Source organism: Leptonychotes weddellii, chromosome 1 (genome assembly GCF_054177405.1).
Source record: "Leptonychotes weddellii isolate Sample4059 chromosome 1, ASM5417740v2, whole genome shotgun sequence".
NCBI classification, from domain to species: Eukaryota; Metazoa; Chordata; class Mammalia; order Carnivora; family Phocidae; genus Leptonychotes; species Leptonychotes weddellii.
In genome coordinates this window covers 82081611-82090754 of record NC_138369.1, presented here as the reverse complement: position 1 = coordinate 82090754, position 9144 = coordinate 82081611, and positions in this window count along the sequence as shown.

The following is a 9144-nucleotide window of genomic DNA, read 5'->3' as shown; positions in this document are numbered from 1 at the left end:
TAAGAAAGCCTGACCATGAGACTGACCCTTCTCCTCAGTCTCTCCCATGGGCCTGGGGGCTCCCAAGGGCAGAAACCCACTGGAATTCAACCCTAATTCCCAGCAACCAGCCCCGCCATAGGAACTCAGTTGATGTTTGCCAGATAATCATTACACTTAAGACTGCATTCTGAGACCCTCTTTTTGCAAAAGTTTTATAATTTTTTATTGATGTTGGTAAGGTAATTTATTTTCCATTCTTCCTAGTTTCATGATATACACTTCCTTTAACAGAAAACACAAACCTTGCCTCAGCCAAGCTAAATGGAAAAAGAGGTTGCCATACTTTGGCCAAGCCGGGGTCACTAGCTGGGGGACCTGAAATTCCTGAAGCTGGAGCTGTGGAGGTAGCTTCCCCAAGCAGTGGGAAAGAGGGAGGAATTCCTGCAGCTGGGGGCTGAGGATTGGGGTGGGAGGAGGGATAGGATAAAGAAAGTGGGAGGAAGCCAGGAAGCAGGGGAATCTAAAGCAGGAGGGCTGTGCCCCTGCCCACCTGACCTGACCTGCTCTTCCTCCTTCATCTTTGCCTTTCCCTCAACCCTCCACCCAACCACACAGCATGCTCTGAACCTGCCACCTCCTGAATATTCTCAGATCTTCCACCTCTCTCCGCCACCTGGTCCCAGACACTGTTTTCTCTCCTATGAACCAGTTCAAGTGCAGGCTCCATACAGGGCCAGACAGATCTCTTAAGAACAAGTCTTATCACACACTCCCCTGCTTGAAAGTTTTCAGTGGCTTTCCACACACCTTGAAAATACCCAAACTTCCTTTGCTGACTGGCTGCACACGACCTGGTCCCTGCCCACCTCCACCCACCCACCTTGCATTCTCTTTTCCAGACCCCATGCAAGCCTTCTCTCAGTTCCCCAGACACACCAAGCTTTCTGTCTTTGAGACTTTTGTGCCACTCCTGCCCAAGGAACCCTGACCACATCTGGTTCATCATTCTCACCTCAGCTGGATCTGTGCCAGCCATTTAATCTAAAGTACAGTCCCCCGATTGTTTCATTCCTAGTTCCTATCAAAACGTGTAATAAGGGGCGCCTGGGTGGCTCAGTCATTAAGCGTCTGCCTTCGGCTCAGGTCATGATCCCAGGGTCCTGGGATCGAGCCCAGCATCAGGCTCCCTGCTCAGCTAGAAGCCTGCTTCTCCCTCTCCCACTCCCCCTGCTTGTGTTCCCTCTCTCGCTGTGTCTCTCTCTGTCAAATAAATAAATAAAATCTTTTAAAAAAAAATGTGTAATGATGCTGCTTATGTTTGTTTACTTGGTTAATGGTCTCCCACATAAGAAGGTAAGCTCTATAAGGCAGGAACCATGTTTCTCATCTTTACCACCACATCCCAGCACTGACTCATCACCTCCCATACAGCAGATCCCGCAAGACCAAGGATTTGGTGCTGAGGGAAAGGTGGCAGAGACTCTCCTACTGCCCTGTGAAAAATCACCATGAGGTTACACCCACTGCAGCCCCCACCACTACCCCCGAAGTCCAGGGAAGCTAGAAAAAGATACAGACACTGTGGTCATGAGGCAGGCAATGTTACACAGCAGGGATGAGAACCAAAAGCTGGAAAGAGAAACATTCCAGGAGGGTAGAGAGAAGCCCTGGAAGTCAGCTCCAGGAGAAGACACCTGACCCAGCCAAACGATCCCCCAATCCACAAGTCCACATTTATGATTGCACCTTAGGCCAGAGGAGTGTGGGGCCAAAATGGGAGCATTTTTAATGTTCTCCTGCTCTCAGATGGGGCAATTCATGGGCAACGAGGGCAGAATCTGGGCAGCCAAAAGAAACGGGCTTCTGTATAAATGGGTATAATACCTATCTCAGCAGATCACTGTGAAGATTAAATGCTATAATATATAGAAAGCAGCTAGCACCTTACCAGGCATAGAGTAGATGCTCTTAATCCCATCCTCCCATTCCCCCACCTCCCAAGAAGAAAGACTGGGGACACATGCTGCATGATCCTTCTCCCTGCCTCCTCCACGTCTACCCTAAACTGTGATATCTGGGTGGGAAACAGCTTCGGGCTGCAGATGCTATGACAGCGTTGCTTAAATTGAATTACACTGAAATCAGAGAAGGCTTCAGCTCTCCCAGGGAGTTCAGAAGTGTTCACCCTGAGAGTAACTGCACACTGCCACAGGAAAAGGCATTCAAGTTGATAAGAAGTCATTCGGATCACCATCTAAGGCAGCTTTGGCCTTTGAAATAAACCCATTCCTTATTAGCACACACTTGGGATTTCTAGGACTGAATATTATTTCTATTACACAAAGCCCATTTTGAAGACATTTTTTTCATGTTGTCAGGGTCCTATGTAATTTCATCTCTCCACAGTGTTACTCTTCCACATATATAGAGCCATAGGTCCTGATGAGAAAGGAAAAGAGACAGAAAATGAGCAGGAGTCATTGATCCAACCGGAGTTAAAATCAGGGCACTAGTACATATGATGGACAACAGGACTGAGAGCCTGCTAGCCACAAAACAATATTTAGACTTTTTCTGAAAGCAACAGGAAGCCACTGAAGCCAAATCAGGATTTAAAATAGGAAGTGACTGATAAATTGTCTTTTTAGAACACTCACTTCCATAATGTAAAAGATAGACATGGAGTTGGAGGGTAGGGAAGAGTAGTGAAGAAACTATTCAATAGAGGGGCACCTGGGTGGCTCAGTCAGTAAGCCCCCGACTCTTGATTTTGGCTCAGGTCATGATCTTGGGGTGGTGAGATCAAGCCCAAGTCAGGCTCTGTGCTGGGCACGGAGAACCTGCTGAAGATTCTCTCTCACTCCCTCTGCCCCTCACCCCACGTGTGCATGCTCTCTCTCTAAAAGAAAGAAAGAAAGAAAGAAAGAAAGAAAGAAAGAAAGAAAGAAAGAAAGAAAGAAAGAAAGAAAGAAAGAAAGAAACTATTCAATAGACAATAATACTGTACTATAAACATGTAATGTGATAAAAATTGTCACAATGGCAATCATACTACAATGCATAAATGTATCAAAGTGACACACTGTATACCTTAAATTTATACAATGTTTTTTTAAAAAAGATTTTATTTATTTATTTGAGAGAGAGACAGAGAGAGCACAAGTGAGAAGAAGGGCAGAGGGAGAAGGAGACTACCCGCTGAGCAGGAAGCCTGACACAGGGCTTGATCCCAGGACCCTGAGGTCATGACCTGAGCCAAAGGCAGATGCTAAACCAATTGAGCCACCCAGGTGCCCCAAATTTACACAATGTTACATGTCAAATTTATCCAAAAAATTTGGAAAGAAAAAAATTTTAATTAAAAACTTGCATAAATGAAATGTTTCAGATCATGCTTTCAAAATATTTTATAATAAATTTTTAAACATAAAAAGAAACTATTCAAACATTTATCCAATTTAGATATGATACCCCCAAAATACAAAAGATAAAAGAAAAAAGTAGGAAAACTGCACATAAAAATTAAAAACTTCTGTGCCTCAAAGGACAACATGAAGAAAATGAAAAGACAAGCCACAGAATGGAAGAAAATATTTGCAAATCATGTATCTGATAAGAGACTTTCCTCAAGAATATAAAAAGAACTCTTACAACTCGACAACTCAACAATAAAAGGACAAATAACCCAATTAAAAACTGGGCAAGGGACTTGGATAGACATTTCTCTACAGAAGATGTACAAATGACCAATAAGCACATGAAAAGATGCTGATCATCATTAGTCTTTAGGGAAATGCAAATCAAAACCATAATGGGATTTACTTCACACCCCCTAAGAGGCTATAATCAAAAAGAAAAATGACAAGTATTAGTGAGGATATAGATTAATTGGAACCCTCATAAATTGCTGGTAGGAATGTTAAATGGTGCAGTCACTTTGAAAAACAGGTTGGCAGGTCCTCAAAAAAGTTTAACAAAGAGTTACCATATAATCCAGTAATTCTACTCCATTCCACCTGAGAGAACTGAAAGCATATTTTCACACAAAGACCCATACAAAAATGTTCATAGCAGCATTATCCATAATGGCCAAACAGTGGAAACAATCCAAATGTGTATCATACTGATGAATGGAAAACAACATTGTGGTAGATCTATACAGTAGAATATTACACAGCCATAAAATAGAATGAAATACTGATACATACTACAACATGGATGAATGTTGAAAACATAATGCTATAGTGAGAGAAGCCAGTCACAAAAGATCCCATATTGTATTATCTCTTTATATTAATGTCCAGAATAGACAGAAAGGAGATTAGTGTTTGCCTATGACTGAGGGGAGGAGGGAATGTGGAGTAACTGCTAACAGGGATGAGTTTTTTGGTGAGGGGTGGATAAAAATGTTCTGGAATTAGTGTTAATTGACTCATGACTTTGTGAATATACTAAAAACTACCAAATTGTACATTCTAAAAGGGTGAACTTTATGGTATGTGAATTACATCTCAAAGCTGGTATTAAAAAATAAAAAACATTCACTCAATAAATAAATCTCCAGGCACTGTTCTAGGCAGTGACGGAACAGTGAACAAAACTGACACAAATTCCTGCTCTCATGGAGCTAACATTCCAATGGAATAATCCTAATTAGAGATCATGAGGGTCTTAAAAATTAATGGCAGAGAAGTAGATGGATTTAAGAGAGGTTCTGAAGCAACAATCAAGATGGCATGCTGACCAACTGGGACAGGAGGGATGTCTGAGATCACCCTCATCCAGGCCCCACAGTAATTCCTATTGCCATGCCCCTGGCCTCCAGGATCACTGTTCCTCACCTTAAAAGCACTGGAAAATTGGACAAAGTGCTCTTTATAAACCAGAAATTTCAGGGATCTCTGAAAGATAAAAGACAGAGAAGATATGGTTTGAAAGAGAAAACTCAACCTTGAAAGGATTTGGTGCATAAAAGCAGACAGGACCCTAAGGCTACTCAAACCTCAGCAGTGATGGACCCCAAGAATAGGAGAGTGTTGGGAGAGAACTCTCCATGGGTCTCCCACATTTCTGCATGTCTTATAAACAGACACTGACAGCTTTTGTTCCAGACTATCCTAGTCAAACAAAGGATGCTTGAATAGAGAATAGCCTTAGAAGACAGAGATAGTGTCTCCCTCCAGGAACAGAGAGCAAGTTTGGTTGCTGTCCAGTACAATAAAAATAATGTCCCCCCTTAGGGCAAAGACTGAGCAAATTTGTTTGTAGCCCATTATAAAAGATTGGGGTTCCCTAAGCATAGGGTCCTTTAGCTTTGAAACCAACCCACTGCATTGGCAGCATCCATCTGAACCAGCTTTGCACCCCTGTGGGACTTGGGGTGGGGGGAAGCAAGGGGAACTGACATAACAATGGAAGCTTATGCTGCTTTCTGAGCCCCAAGTAGCAAAGTCCTTTGTCTCTGAGTTAGGAGTCTCGTGTCTTCTGCAGCATCCATGAGACTTTGGCAGGCTCACTTGTGAGCTTACAAATCAGGTAAAATCTTGGACCTTCCTAGTTCTTGACGGAGAGGCCTTGAGGCGATCATCTGGGTAAATGGTCAGGGAAACCAAAGAAAGAGCAGCCAGATGGGTCATCCTCTCCTTCATCTCTTAACCTGCTAGTACCAGGCAGTGATATCTGGCCCAAGTAGGGGTCAGTGAGGGAGACCACAAAAGAACGACAGCAAGAGGGTCTGGAGACTCCTAAGAAAAATGGTAAGCTCCCACCAACAGAGACACATCCTCTGAACAGCACCATCCCCCCACATAACCACAAAGTGCAGTTATAAAACTCAGCATCCACAGATTAACTTAACCTCAGATAAGGGAAAGAGAAAAGGAAGGGAAAAAATGCAAGGGATACCTTTCCTTTACACCTGCAATAAGTAATTAGAAAATGTAATAGAAAAAGAAAATATGCTATTCATGAAAGCAACACAAAACAAAACAACAATAAAATAAATACCATAAGAATCAATCTAAGAAGAAATTCATAAGACCTCTATGGAGAAAGCTTTAATACTTTGATATTAAAAAACTAAACAAGGGCACCTGGCTGGCTCAGTCAGTAGAGCATGCCACTCTTGATCTCAGGGTTATAAGTTTGAGCCCCACATTGGGTGTAGAGATTACTTAAAACTAAAATCTTAAAATTTAGGTTTAAAATCTTAAAAAAAAATTTTTAAACCTAAATAAATTGTTAGATGTACTGTTCTTACATGGGAAGATTTGAAATTATAAGGGCATCAGTACCCTCAAATTAACCTATTAACAATGTACTCTCACTCAAAATCATAATATGCTTTTAAAAAAAGCTAATAAGGTGACTATAAATTCATCTCAAGGAAAACATCTGCAGAAGAGTCAAGACAATTTTGAAAGAGAAGACTAATGAGCTAACTTGCCCTATCAGACATCAAAAAGTTAAAAATAGTTTCATAATTAGGAGAAATATATCACAGATTAATGAACATAACAGTCTAGAAGCAGACCCACAAATATGGGGAGAATTTTATATAAAATAAAGATACCAATTCAAATAAATAGAGAAACGTTTCATTATTCAACAATGGTGTAGAGACAACTGGCTATCCATTTAAAAAAAAAAAACAAAGACAAAATCTTCATGCACAATATTAATTTAATTTTTTTTTCAACAAATCAAACACCTAAAGGTAAAAAGAGGGAAATTTTACAAAGTCACTAGAAAAAATCATTAAATATATATTAATAAAATTGGTAAGGGAAAAATCCTATCAAATAAAGTGAGATCAAAATGTAAAATCTCTGCATGACAAAAGATATCATAATCTAAGGTAAAAATGAAACAACAGATTTGAGAAAATAATTAGCAAGGGTTAATATCCATAATAAAAAAATTTCTACAAATCACTGGAAGAAAGTCCACATAATGGAAAACTACACAAAGGATAGAACTGGGGAAGTAGATGGATTTAATGTACAAGATGAGCCTAGGTTATCTTGTGTCAGGAAGTAAGGAAGTGCTTGTTGGTGGGAATGCAAATTGATGCAGCCACAATAGAAAACAGTATGGAGGTCCCTCAAAAAATTAAAAATAGAATTATCAAATGATCCAGTAATCCCACTACAGGGTATTTACCCAAAGAAAACAAAAATACTAATCCAAAAGTATACACACACCCATATGTTTCTAACAGCATTTTTTAAAAAGTTTTTTTTTTTTATTTGAGACAGAGAGAACGAGAGAGAGAAAGAGCACATGAGAGGGGGGAGGGTCAGAGGGAGAAGCAGGTTCCTTGCTGAGCAGGGAGCCCAATGCGGGACTCGATCCAGGGACTCCAGGATCATGACCTGAGCCGAAGGCAGTCGCTTAACCAACTGAGCCACCCAGGTGCCCCTAACAGCATTTTTTACAATAGCCAAGACATGGAAGCAAGCCAAGTGTCCATCCATAGATGAATGAATAAAGTATATGTGGTACACACACACACACACACAAAGGAATATTACTCAGACGTAAAAAAAAATAAAACCTTGCCATTTGTAAGAAAATGGATGAAGCTAAAGGGTATAATGTTAAGTAAAATAAGTAAGTCAGAAAAAGACAAATACCATATGATTTCACTCAAGACACAAAACAAATAAACAAACAAAGGAAAAAAGAGACCAAAAAACAAAAAACAAACAAACAAAAAAACCCAGATCTTAAATACAGAGATAAAGTAGTTGCCAGAAGGGAAGGGGGTGAGGGAATACATGAAATAGATAAAGGGGATTAAGAGTACATTTATCTAGATAAGCACTGAGAAGTCTATAGAATTGTTGAATCATTATAGTGTACACCTGAAATTAATGTAACACTATATATTAACTATACCTCCATTAAAAAAGTAAAGAAAGTGCTCCAAAATAAAATGATGGAGACATATCAAAAAGACACAAGACACAATTTGAAGAAGCTCCAAATTTGAACAATTTTAGCATCAAAACAAAAAGGTAGTAATAAGTTATAACCCAATGAATAAAATAAGAATGTGCACATCCGGGGGCGGAGCAAGATGGCGGAGGAGTAGGAGACCTGGATTTCGTCTGGTCTCAGGAATTCAGCTGGATAGGGATCAAACCAATCTGAACACCTACGAACTCAACAGGAGATCGAAGAAAAGAAGAGCAACAACTCTCTGAACAGAAAAGCGACCACTTTCTGGAAGGTAGGACGTGAGGAGAAGTGAATCTGAGGCGATATTCGGGAGGATAGATGGCGGGGGAGGGGCCTCAGACAGCCGCTTCTGGGAAGTGATAGAGCCACGGAGCACAAAATCGGAACTTTTAGAAGTCGGCTCCGCTGAGGGACGTCACTCCGGTGGCTAAGCGGGGGGTGGAACCCTCGTGGGACAGTGTGGTCTCAGGACCCTTGGGGTCACAGGAAGACTGGGGGTGCCTGAGTGCGGCAGAGCTCCCAGGTATCGGAGCGGGGAAGCCGGCTGCGGAGACGGAGCCGAGGTGCGGGCTCTCAGCCCGGGGTTGCCACAGACCATGATCCGGGGCACAGTCGGGCCACTGCTCCTCCAGCAGGGACCAAACAAGCGGCAGATCCGGGGAGACTCACCTTCTTCCCCCGGGAGGAGAGGTACGGGAATCTGCTGGGTTTGGAGACTCCACACGGGGTCGGGTGCCAGAGATAGAAACAGGCTGTTACAGGCTGGGTGCGCACGGAGTGAGGCCAGAGACCAGGGAGACGGGAGTGACTGACTGCTTTTCTCTGGGGGCTCACTGAGGAGCGGGGCCTGAGTTCTCGGCTCCTCCAAGGCAGAGATTGGGAGGCCGCCATTTTCATTCTCCACCACCAAAGATGTATGGAAAGCTGTACGGAAAGCTTGAAGGGAACAAAAGCTCCGGAGAGCAAACCTGAGCAGATTACTTAGTCTGGACCGGGCAAGGGTGGGGCAATTCCGCCTCCGGCAAAGGCTTTTGGAAACGACAGCAACAGGCCCCTCCCCCAGAAGATCAGCGAGAACAGCCAGCCAAGACCAAGTTTACCGATCAATGAGGACGGCAGAACTCCAGCACTAGGGGAATAATGCACATAGAATTCATGGCTTTTTTACCATGATTCTTTAGTCTTTCAAAGTTAATTTTT